The sequence below is a fragment of the Neofelis nebulosa genome, chromosome 3 (genome assembly GCF_028018385.1).
Source record: "Neofelis nebulosa isolate mNeoNeb1 chromosome 3, mNeoNeb1.pri, whole genome shotgun sequence".
Taxonomy (NCBI): domain Eukaryota; kingdom Metazoa; phylum Chordata; class Mammalia; order Carnivora; family Felidae; genus Neofelis; species Neofelis nebulosa.
The window spans coordinates 23,345,417-23,357,741 of NC_080784.1; the positions used below are offsets into that span (position 1 = coordinate 23,345,417).

At 39.9% G+C, this 12,325-nt stretch overlaps 1 long non-coding RNA gene across 1 annotated transcript in view; it reads right to left on the reverse strand.

Annotated features, from left to right (window-relative positions):
* Positions 1-2,151: 2,151 nt before the first annotated feature.
* LOC131506464 (uncharacterized) overlaps positions 2,152-12,325 on the reverse strand; it is a 33,328-nt gene continuing 23,154 nt past the window's right edge. Inside the window, exons 2-3 of the long non-coding RNA XR_009258955.1 lie at positions 4,796-4,939; positions 2,152-2,496 (exon numbers count right to left, since the gene is read on the reverse strand). This is a non-coding gene — a long non-coding RNA (uncharacterized LOC131506464). The remainder of the gene's footprint in view (positions 2,497-4,795; positions 4,940-12,325) is intronic.

The window sequence follows — 12,325 nt, forward strand, 5'->3', positions numbered from 1 at the left end:
TGTCTATCTCCATGACTGCTCTAAAATTTTTAACAATGTTAGGATAATTTCACATGTTAAAACACCTATTATCAGAAATAGTACTCAAAGTTAAATTCTATAAAACAAAAACATACAAAAACATTCCAAAATTCAATTTAAAAATTTGAAATAAAAAAGTGGTCAAGCCATTTTGGTGAGTTTGCATTTGTTGCTTTGCAACAAAGCATATTCTTGTGAAAAATTAGTACACTTTTCGTCACTTTTCCTACTCATAAAGCAAAACTATCAAATTGCGTACGTAAGGAGGTTAGCCAAAAGTGAAAACGCATTTACATACTCTTCCTTCTCAATTTATTTGAGTCACTGAGTTCAGCCAGTTGGGAAGACATTTCTGTTTAGTATAAAGAATCATATTCCCACAGATTATACCAACCCTAAACCGGCCTTTGATATAAGAATTAGTTTGCAGTTAGTTGCTTTTGTCAACAGTTTCAAGCCAGAATTAAAGAACCGTAAATTAGTTAAGAGCTATCAATGACCTCCAGAGCTCCATCTGAATAGTGGACCCCACTCCATCCTGCAATTACCTCATGAAGGTAACCATCAGCCCATGCAACCATGACAGAAAAAAATGTGGTAACTGTAAAGGAAGTCAGGAAACAACGTTGTGAGAAAATTACCATGTTTAATTCTTGGTTACATTTCTTTGACGCTGGGGAAGAATTTAAAATATGAGACTTTATATTCTACTTTTTTTTTTTAAATTTTTTTTTTCAACGTTTTTTATTTATTTTTGGGACAGAGAGAGACAGAGCATGAACGGGGGAGGGGCAGAGAGAGAGGGAGACACAGAATCGGAAACAGGCTCCAGGCTCCGAGCCATCAGCCCAGAGCCTGACGCGGGGCTCGAACTCACGGACCGCGAGATCGTGACCTGGCTGAAGTCGGACGCTTAACCGACTGCGCCACCCAGGCGCCCCTTTATATTCTGCTTTTAAAAAAATATATAAATATATATATATATAGGTTATTCGCATATGCTTGCATCTAAGAACACCCAAAAGATAACTGTTTGTCAGACCTAATCTGACCTCATGGAAGTGTAGGGCTGAAAGCTAATTGGCAATCTGATTCAAAGTCCTTTATTTTACAGAAGATGGACTCACTAGGCGGTTAGGAACAGAGCCGGAGGCACTTCTCGTTTTTCTCAGTCAGTCCAAGACTTCATTAAGCCCAGTATTCTGGGCAGTCCCGAAAGTGATGTTTCCTAAAACTAAACCGAAGTACAGCTTCCTAAACTATATTCTATAAGGTATAGTTAACCTGCAAATAAGAGCTTCAAAGAGAAGTAAATGGGCATTAATTTTGGTATCCTAGAACTCCGGTTCAGGGAACACAGATTGAGGTAGAAACCCAAAGAGTGTCCCACTTGTAGGGTGAAAGCATAAGAGGAAAAGTAAAGGGGCAATTCCATGAGTTGAAGAAAAGAAAAAGTTTTCTATGGTGTTAACAAGCTATGCTATTCTGGGTTTTGCATTGATTGATTACTGATTGTGACTGCACAAAGTCCACAACTGTTCTTATGATCAGGGTGTCCCTTCTCCTTCTGACTTCTCCAGCAATTGTTTAAAACCGTTGCTGTTTTTCCAGGTCCAAAGGCTCTGGCCAGGTTCAGACAAAGGCGAGTAAGGCAGTTTGTCTGCAGTGGTTGCTGAGGCTCTATTTTAAAATGGCTCCTGTGGTGTTACTTATCCACAATATTAACAAGTGTTTCACAAGAAGGGGATCATAGACAAATAATTATCTCTGGGAGGGGCTAGGTCAAAGTTAACCCACTTTCCTGTCTCTGGTAATTTACAGAGCCTTTAATGTGCCCCTGTAGACTCCTATAGTCTCTTATATGGAGACCTGTAGGCATTAGATTGACGTTGACATAGAGGCATTACATGTAGGCTTTAGGCTGAAATGTGTTACGAACTTAATTGACCTCCTTGGTTCTTGTTTTATCTTGTTATTGTTTATGGTTGTTTAGTGTTTTGGGGGATTGTTTGTTTATTTACTTTTTGATCAAAACACCTAGAAGAAAAATAGTATTCCATGGAACCGAAAATGTTACTTCTATCACTTAGAACTTGATGTGCTCTACATTACAGAAAAAAACACAAAATATAAAAGGCTTAAACAAAATAAAATTTTACTTTTCTCTCAGGCAAAGGGAATCTGGAGTATTTAGGCAAAATTTTGCAGGTTCCAGAATCCTCAGGGCTCATGTTCCTTCCATCTTTCTGTTCTACCTCCTAGTTTGTGGCTTCTATCCCCAAGGTCATCTCATAGTCCAAGTCGACTTCCCAAATTTCTGCCACTTTGTTCACAGTCCAGGAAGCAGCTGAGTCAGCTTCTTTTTGGCAGAGAGCGCCCACACAATACTTTTGTCGACAATTGACCAAGAGTACTAGAAAATGAAATACTTTAGGTGACTTCATTACCTCCTCCAATAAAATCTGGATTCTTCACCTAAGGGAGAATAAAAATGTATAGTCATTTAGCAAGAAGTCTTTTCCACACACTTCTAGGGCACAGAAGAGGAAGGAAGAGGAAGAAGAGGAAGGAGTGGAGATGAGGCAGGGGAGGAGGTGGAGAGGGAGGAAAAAGAAGGGGCAGAGGGAGGAGGAAAGGAAGAAGTTGTTTTTGAATGCATTTTTTAAATGTTTATTTTGTTCTTAGAGAGGGAGCAGAGGAGGGACAGAGAGGTGACAGGGATGGGGAAGGGGCACAGAGGATCTGAAGTAGGCTCTGTGCTGACAACAGACAGCCTGATGCAGGGCTCGAACTCACGAACTGTGAGATCATGACCTGAGCTGAAATCAGACGATTAACCGATTAACCGACTGAGCCACTCAGGCGTCCCTGAATGCATTTTAAGGTACATTTTATTACACAACAGGTATCTGGAGGTAAGGAAGCAATTTATTGACTGTAGAGACGGTAAATGTGTTATCATTCCTGTCAAGATGCCTGCTTAAACAGATCTCAGATTTTGACTGATGTCTTCCAAATGTTCAAATGCATGGCCTATCAAACTGTCTTCCTAACAAGCCCTAACCTGACTTTCTATACTTTGCATACGTTTACCGACTGCATCCATTATCATAATGAATAAAACAAGTAGGTGACAGTTCAATCATGAGATGTAATAGGGCCAAAGAGAGGTAATCACCTTGGTAAGTTTGGTTTTTGACAGTTTATAACATCTTGAACCGAAGTGCTTACTGATTGCCAACTACTTTTCTAACTTAAGCCAGATTTCTCTCAGTAAATAGTAGAGAAAATGAAAATATCAAGAAAGAATTACACTTGGTTATTGCAAAGGTTTTCTGTCAGTTCTTATAGGCATCTAAACAGTGAAGCAAAACTTCACCAATCTCTAGTTTTCTTGAAGATAACACACACGCTGTTCAGAAGTGCTTTAAGTGGACCTCTTTGGAGTAAGTGTTCATATATACATTTTTTTAATATTAGTATATTTCTTCTTTGAAAAAATCAGAGAAATTGAATGTCACGAAAATAACAGGTACACCAAAGGGAATATAGTCAGTGACACTATAATAGTATGTGGTGACAGATGGTAGCTACAGTTGTGATGAGCATAGCATAATGTATAGACTTGTCCAACCACTATGTTGTACATCTGAAACTAATGTGACATTGTGTGTCACCTATGTTTCAATCAAAAAAAGCAAGAAAGAAAGAAAGAAAGAAAGAAAGAAAGAAAGAAAGAAAGAAAGAAAGAAAGAGAAAAAAGAAAGAAAGAGAGCCACAGAAAGAGGAAGGAAGGAAGGGAGGGAGGGAGGAAAAGATCAGAGCAGTTGATTTAACTGGAGACAGAAATCACAGCAATTTTCACCAGAGTATATTTGGAAGAAGGTGATTAATGTCAATACAAGTATGGTTCCATAGTTTATAATAAGATACAGGGACTTCCCTCTGTCAGTTATGTTAAAGTGTACCTGTACATTTTCTATTTTGAGCTCAACTTAAGTGGTCTGAGTGAGGTAAGGAAGAGGAACAAGAAAATAAGGGACAAGAAAGTATCATGCATATTTCTATGGGTCAGGCACCATACTGAATGTCTCAGGTATATTTTCATACTTATCTGCCACGGTTAATTTATGAGCATGTTTATTAGTCCCATTTTAGAGATGAGAAAAATGTGGACAGAATACAATTTTTTTTAAGAGGCTTAATCAAGAAAAGTAGACTGTGCTGTCCAAGTCAGCCTGGTTCTCAAGATATTTCCTTCTTGCTCTATCATACCTGGCATATTTTCTTAGGTGGTTAGTTCCCCAAGAGTTAAGCATTTATTTATTTCAAGCAAAAGCTCTTAAAAACAAGGTAGAGACTGCAGGAAGAAAGAGGAAATGCATACCTAAGCAAGGTTTTAGGAACCAAATTTACTTCCTTCTGGAAAGTGAACCGAAAAACCCAGAAGTTGGTAACTTTGAAATTAGTCTGATGAAGACTGACTCCATTGCAGCTCCTGGGCAGGACTATCTGGATTCCAGGGGCTTCCTGGAGAATATTTTTAAAAGAAGATTTCTTTATCCTGAGGAATAAATGAGTAGCGGACTGGAGCAGAACCAGAAAGAACTCTTGGTAGATACGCTGTTGGGGTGGTGATGGTGATATAGGGACTTCAGGAATTTGGACAGTGACAGAAAGCTGAAAGCATACTTGTAGTAACATAAACACCAAAAAGACCTGAGTCCTGTGGGCAAAAGCAGTGAGGAAGAATTTTGTCACAGAGTGAACTTACCAGGAAGCCATTGTGAATGAGGCACAAGCGTGGAGCATAGCTTTTCTGGGCAGCACTGAAGCTGTTGTTCTCTTGACTAAATATATATACTTTAGAAGTAGTCTGAGCACTCTGAATATTTATGAGCCTGGAGATATGTGGAATCTGGAAAAAAAAAAAAAAAAAAAAAGCAGTTGGTGAATCACTCCAGGAATCTCCTCACCTAGTTAAAGTATTTAGATAGGTTTTGATTCTAGCAAATTTAAAGGGGGCCAAACAGGAAACACTCCATCACTGATGAATAGAAATACACACTTCCCCTGCCCCAACACACACTCTACTCTCTTTCTTCCATCTAAAAGGATTTCCCTTTCTATCTTTCATTTTTCTGTGGAAAAAGAAGAATGAATGAATTGAACCAACCTCTGTTGAAAAAAAGCATTGCTCATCTCCATTTTGTCTTTGCTGTCTAACTGGGCTACTTATGAGGAGGTAGAAATACAAAGACTATGGGCCCAAAATGGTCAGGTCACTTTCTTTAGAATGTACTGCCTATCGTTAATGACTTTTTAATTCTAATACTTTAAGACGCCACTGTATTACTGAATGTGCTAACTTGGTTATTTTGATATTTCCTTACCCAAGCAAGTAGAAACAATCCCATTCCTCAGTATAGCTTTGAAGATTTCACATATTTCCCCTGTCCATCCAGTTTTCATTTGTGACAGGAAACTCACAAAGAAATAACTGAAATTTTTATGGAAATACTTACGGGTAATTGTTTCTAGGACTCTGTATAGTCAAATTGTTTTTTAGGCTACAATGAAAGATTAGGGCAGCAACACTGCTTTCTGCACTCGGCACACAATTTCATGTAAGTGAATAACTCCGAACAAAAGGAAGCAGAGAAGAATAAAATCAAAAGCCACATTTACTGCGTGCCTTTTTCTCCCGTTATATTCAACCCAGAAAACACTGTGTGAGTTAGTATAACGCATAATGTAGCCAAGAACTACTGAATGTTACCGTTGAATGTGTTTAATCCATAGAATAAATACTTCATTTGCAGAGTAAGGAAACTGAATTTGATGTTTAAGCAGTTTCTTCAAGACACAATAATTACCTTTATTGTCAGCAGGAAGAAAATTTACTCCCCCAAAATCAAAAAGTCTCAAATGCGATCTGAGAAAACAAATGACATCGCCATACCTCACAATGTCACCAGCTCCCTCTTGGCTCACCCTCTCAGCAATTCTTTGGTCATCACTCCTTGCAGACTGAAGGATGCCAAGCAAAAGGGAACACAAATTCCGTTTCCATTTCCTTGTAATAATGGAAAGTTGGATGTCTGGTTTGAAAGATACAAATCTTACCAGTGGCTCCATCTAGATTTTGAACTTCATGAATGACTAGGGAGCACTACACATTTCCATCATTCCAATGAGCTTTCTTTAAAGTGTTACAGAGGAAGTGGGCATATGGCTCATTTACTGCACAAATACTGACATTGAACCACAAAGAAGTCCTGGGAAACCACTCAAAGCCTGGTTCACACACCAGGCTTTGGTCCTAAGGCTAAAGTCTGTGGGTTAAGAAAAGGAATTTGCTAAGCATCTACTAGTTTGTCCCTTCTTTTTTTTTTTTAAATTTTTTTTTCAACGTTTTTTATTTATTTTTGGGACAGAGAGAGACAGAGCATGAACGGGGGAGGGGCAGAGAGAGAGGGAGACACAGAATCAGAAACAGGCTCCAGGCTCCGAGCCATCAGCCCAGAGCCTGACGCGGGGCTCGAACTCACAGACCGCGAGATCGTGACCTGGCTGAAGTCGGACGCTTAACCGACTGCGCCACCCAGGCGCCCCTAGTTTGTCCCTTCTTGCAGCCCTTAGCTCCAGACCCCATTCTTGGAAGTTTAGATTAACTGAGGACATTGGAAAAGGCATTACAGAAGGGAAATCAGCATTTGCAGATAAATTCAGGTATGTTTGGGAAATGGTGGGTATTTCAGTTCGGCTACTGTATGGCATTTATAGGCAGGAATGCTAGACAATGAAGCTAGAGATGCACGTAAGATGTTTGTAAGACCTCAACAGCCATTCCATACACCACAGTGACTGGTCAGTGGGGACAAAGTCGTGATCTTTCCCCAACTGGCCCCATGTTGTATCCTCCCCCGTGTTTATTTCATTTCGCTTATTCAATACAGTCAAGTTCAGAGTGGATGAGCAGAGATGCACAGTACCTTTGGAGATAAGTATCTTCCTCCTTACAGTGCTAAGGGCATGAGCAAAAGCAGAAGAATTCACGGAAGCTATCTGTGCTATGAATCATTATTTATAAGCAGAACAAATTTAACTGTGGTACCATAAACAGAGTCCAACAGATGAAGGTAAGAGTTTAACTCTTACCTGGATCTTTTACTTCCATTTAGTATGTAGAAACCCACAAAGGAAACCCACTCCCAACCAACTATAAAAGAGAACCATATAAAATACAAATCATAAGTTTCTATGAGCCCATCAGGGAGATGAGGTCACAAGGAAACTCAGAACCTGAATTGCAAGGAGAGATAAGCCTTTTTAAGCATATGAACTGTATCATCTGTGGTAGATCCTGAGGAAAAGAACTAACCATCATATTCGTGACGAAGGAGAATCAACGAGATTTTAACAGATCATTAAAGTATAAGCGTATACTAGGATCCCAGTCTAGAATAGCTGGAGGCCCCAGACATAAGGGAAGTTCATGCTAATCCCTGACAACCACCAATTTGTTCTCTGTTTCTGTGAGTTTGTTTCTTCTAGATTCTACATATATGTGAGATCATATAGTATTTGTCTTTCTCCGTCTACTTATTTCATTTAGCAAAATGCCCCCAAGTTTCATCCATGTTGTCACAAATGGCAGGATTTTTTATGGCTGAGTAATAGTTCATGCTCTCTCTCTATACCACATTTTCATTATCCATTCATCTGTCCGTGGACACAGGTTGTTTCCATGTCTTGGCCATTGTAAACAATACTGCAGTGAACACAGGGGTGTGGTTATCTTTTCAAGATAGTAATTGAATTTCCTTCAGATACGTACTCAAAAGTCCAATGGATGGATCATATGGTAGTTCTACTTTTAACTTTTTGAGGAGCCTCCATACTGTTTTCCACAGTGGCTACACCAATTTACATTCCTACCAACAGTGCACCAGGGTTCCTTTTTCTCCACAATCTTCCCCACACATGTTATCTCTTATCTTCTTGATGACAGCCATTCTAACAGTTGTGAGGTGACACCTTGTTATGGTTTCAATGCACATTTTCTTGATGATTAATGACATTTGCACCTTTTCACAGACTTGTTGGAGATTGGAATACCTTCTTTGGCAAAATGTGTATTCGGGTTCTTTGACCATTTTTAATTGGATTATTATGAGTTTTTCTGTTTTATTTTGTTTTGCTTTTGAGTTGTATGGGTTCCTTATACATTTTAGATATTAACCCTTTTTAAAAAAATTTTTTTAACGTTTATTTATTTTTGAGACAGAGAGAGACAGAGCATGAACGGGGGAGGGGCAGAGAGAGAGGGAGACACAGAATCGGAGCAGGCTCCACGCTCTGAGCCATCAGCCCAGAGCCCGACGCGGGGCTTGAACTCACAGACCTCGAGAACGTGACCTGAGCTGAAGTCGGACGCTTAACCAGCTGAGCCACCCAGGCACCCCATTTTTTTTTAAACTTTTTTTAACGTTTATTTATTTTTGAGACAGAGAGAGACAGAGCATGAACAGGGGAGGGGCAGAGAGAGAGTAGATATTAACCCTTTATTAGATATATGGTTTGCAAATATTTTCTCTGACTCTGTAGGTTGCCTTTTCATTTTGCTATTTTTCCTTCTGTGCAGAAACTTTTTAGTTTGGCAAAGTCCCATTTGTTTACTTTTACTTTTGTTGGTTATGTTTTAGGTACCATATCCATGAAATCATTGCCAAAATCAATGTCAAGGAGCCTTTTCCCTATATTTTCCTCTAGTGGTGTTTTGGTTTCATGTCATACATTTAAGTCTTTAATTCATTTCTAGTTAATTCTTATAAGTGGTTTAAGATAGTGGCCCACTTTCATTCTTTTGCATGTCAATATCCAGTTTCCCAGCATCATCTATATTGAAAACACTATCTTTTCCCTTTGAATATTCTTAGTTCCCTTCTCAAATACTAGTTGACCATATATGCAAGGGCTTATTTCTGGGCTTTTGATTCTGTTCCATTTGTGTGCGTGTGTATGTGTGTGTGTGTGTGTGTGTGTGTGTGTGTGTGTGTGTGTATTTATGCCAGTATCATGCTGTTTTCATTACTATAGTTTCGTAATATAGTTTGAAATCAAGAAGTGTGATGTGTCCACTTTGTTCTTTTTTTTCCTTGGGGTTGTTTTGATTCTTAGAGATCTTTTGTGGTTCCATACAATTTTTAGAATTATTTTTTTCTACTTTGGTAAAAAATGCCCTTGGAATCTTGATAGGGATTGCATTGAATCTATATATAGTTTTGGGTAGTATGAACATTTTAATAATATTAATTCTAATCTATGAACACAGGATATCTTTCCATTTATTTGTGTCTTTTATATTACTTTTATATTACTTGTATAAAAGTCTTATAATTTTCAATGCATAGATCTTTCACCTGCATGGTTAAATTTATTCATAAGTATTTTATTGTTTTTGATGCTTTTATAAATGGTATTATTTTCTTTCTTTCTTGGATCATGTGTTTTAGTGTAAAGAAATGAAACTGGTTTTTGTATATTGACATTGTATCCTGCAACCTTATTTCTTTCTTCTTGCCTGATTGCCCTGGTTAAGACTTTGAGGACTATGTTGAAAAGCAGCTGACAGTGGATACCCTTGTCTTGTCCTTGATATTAGAGGAAAAACTCTCAACCTTTCACTGTTAAGTATGACATTAGCTTTGGGCTTGTCATATGTGGCCTTTATCACGTTGAGACGTGTTCCTTCTATACCCAACCTCTAGAGAGTTTTTATCAAAAATGGGATGTTGAATTTTGTGCAAAGCTTTTTCTGCAGCTATTGAGATGATTCTATGATTTTTACTTTTCATTCTATTAATGTGCTGTATCACATTTACTGCCTTGGGTCTGTCACCATAAAACTTTTTAAAATAAATAAAGTCGTCGGAAGATGGTGGCATACAAGGACGCTGGGCTCACCTCGTCCCGCTGGTCACTTAGATTCCACCCATATCTGCCTAACCCAGAAAACTTCCAGAAGACTAGCAGAACAGGACTCTCCAGAGCCAACCATAGACAAGAGGCCAACGGAAGAGGGTAGGAAGGGCAGAGAGGCGGTGCATGCTACACGGACTGGAGGGAGGGAGCTGGAGCTGTGGAAGGGCAGACCGCCTGGCAAGGCAGAGCCTCTGAGTCTGGCTTGCAAATGCGGAGGGACTGGACTCCGCGAGTTCCGTCAGCCAGCAGGACTTAACATCAAGAATGTTATAAGTCAACAGCTCCACTCGGAGAGCAGGAAGGTGAGAGGTCACCAGGAGGGAGAGGTGTTGAACCCTGGAAGACAGAGCTCAGCTCAGTGGGGAACAAAGGCACTGGCCAGCGCCATCTCCCTCTCCCATCCCCCAGCCGAAATCCCAAAGGGAACCAGTTCCAGTGGCCGACCTTGCTTGCACCGCGCAAACGCCCAACGCTGCGCTTCTGTGGATCCATCCCTCCGATGGGTCTGCCTCCCTCCTGGTGCTGCAGGGCCCCTCCTACAGGGGACAACCTATGGCAAAGTGAGCTAAGCCTGCCCCTCCCGCCCCCTGTGCACCTTGCAGATCCCCCCGGCTGATGCGCCAGATCCCATCAAAGCAGCACCACAAGCCTGGCAGTGTGCAAGTAGCCCAGACAAGGGGCACACCACTCCACAGTGAGTTCTGCCCCTGGGAGAGGGGAAGATAAGGTACACACCAGTCTGACTGTGGCCCCAGCGGTGGGCTGGGGACAGACATCGTGTCTGATTGCGGCCCTGCCCACCAACACAAGTTACTCCAGACAGCACAGGGGAAGGGCCCTGCAGTTCTGCGCCACCCAGGGACTATCCAAAATGATGAAATGGAAGAATTCTCCTCCAAAGAAACTCCAGGAAGTAGCGACAGCTAACGAATTGATCAAAAATGATTTAAGCAATATAACAGAGCAAGAATTTAGAATAATAGTCATAAAATTAATCGCTGGACTTGAAAAAAGCATAGAGGACAGCAGAAAATCTATTGCTACAGAGACCAAGGGACTAAAAAATAGTCATGAGGAGCTAAAAAATGCTATAAATGAGGTGAAAATAAAATGGAGGCAACCACAGCTCAGATTGAAGAGGCAGAGGAGAGAATAGGTGAATTAGAAGATAAAATTATGGAAAAAGAGGAAGCTGAGAAAAAGAGAGATTAAAAAATCCAGGAGTATGAGGGGAGAATTAGAGAACTAAGTGATGCAATCAAACAGAATAATATCCGTATCATAGGAATTCCAGAAGAGGAAGAGAGAGAGAAAGGGGCTGAAGGTGTACTTGAACAAATCATGGCTGAGAACTTCCCTCATCTGGGGAAGGAAACAGGCATTGAAATCCAAGAGGCACAGAGAACTCCCTTCAGATGTAATTGAATCGATCTTCTGCACGACATACCATAGTGAAACTGGCAAAATACAAGGATAAAGAGAAAATTCTGAAAGCATCTAGGGATAAACACACCCTAACATATAAAGGGAGACCCATAAGACTAGTGACGGATCTATCTACTGAAACTTGGCAGGCCAGAAAGGAATGGCAGGAAATCTTCAATGGGATGAATAGAAAAAAATATGCAACCGAGAATCCTTTATCCAATAAGTCTGTCATTCAGAATAGAAGGGGAGATAAAGGTCTTCCCAAACAAACAAAAACTGAAGGAATTCATCACCACTAAACCAGCCGTACAAGAGATCCTAAGGGGGATTCTGTGAGTGAAATGTTGCAAGGACCACAAAATACCAGAGACATCACTCCAAGCCTGAAACCTACAGACATCACAATGACTCTAAACCCATATCTTTCAATAATAACACTGAATATAAATGGACTAAATGCCCCAACCAAAAGACATAGGTATCAGAATGAATAAAAAACAACCCATCTATCTTCTGTCTACAAGAGACTCATTTTAGACCTGAGGACACCTTCAGATTGAAAGTGAGGGGATGGAGAACTATCTTTCATGCTACTGAGAGTCAAAAGAGAGCTGGAGTAATGATACTTATATCAGACAAACTAGACTTTACATTAAAGGCTATAACAAGAGATGAAGAAGGGAATTATATAATAATTACAGGATCTATCCATCAGGAATAGCTGACAATTAAAAATGTCTATGCGACAAATATGGGAGCCCTCAAATATATAAAACAATCACAAACATAAGCAACCTTATTGATAAGAATGTGGTAATCACAGGAGACTTTAATACTCCCCTTATAGCAATGGATAGACCATCTAGACACAGGATCAATAAAGAAACAA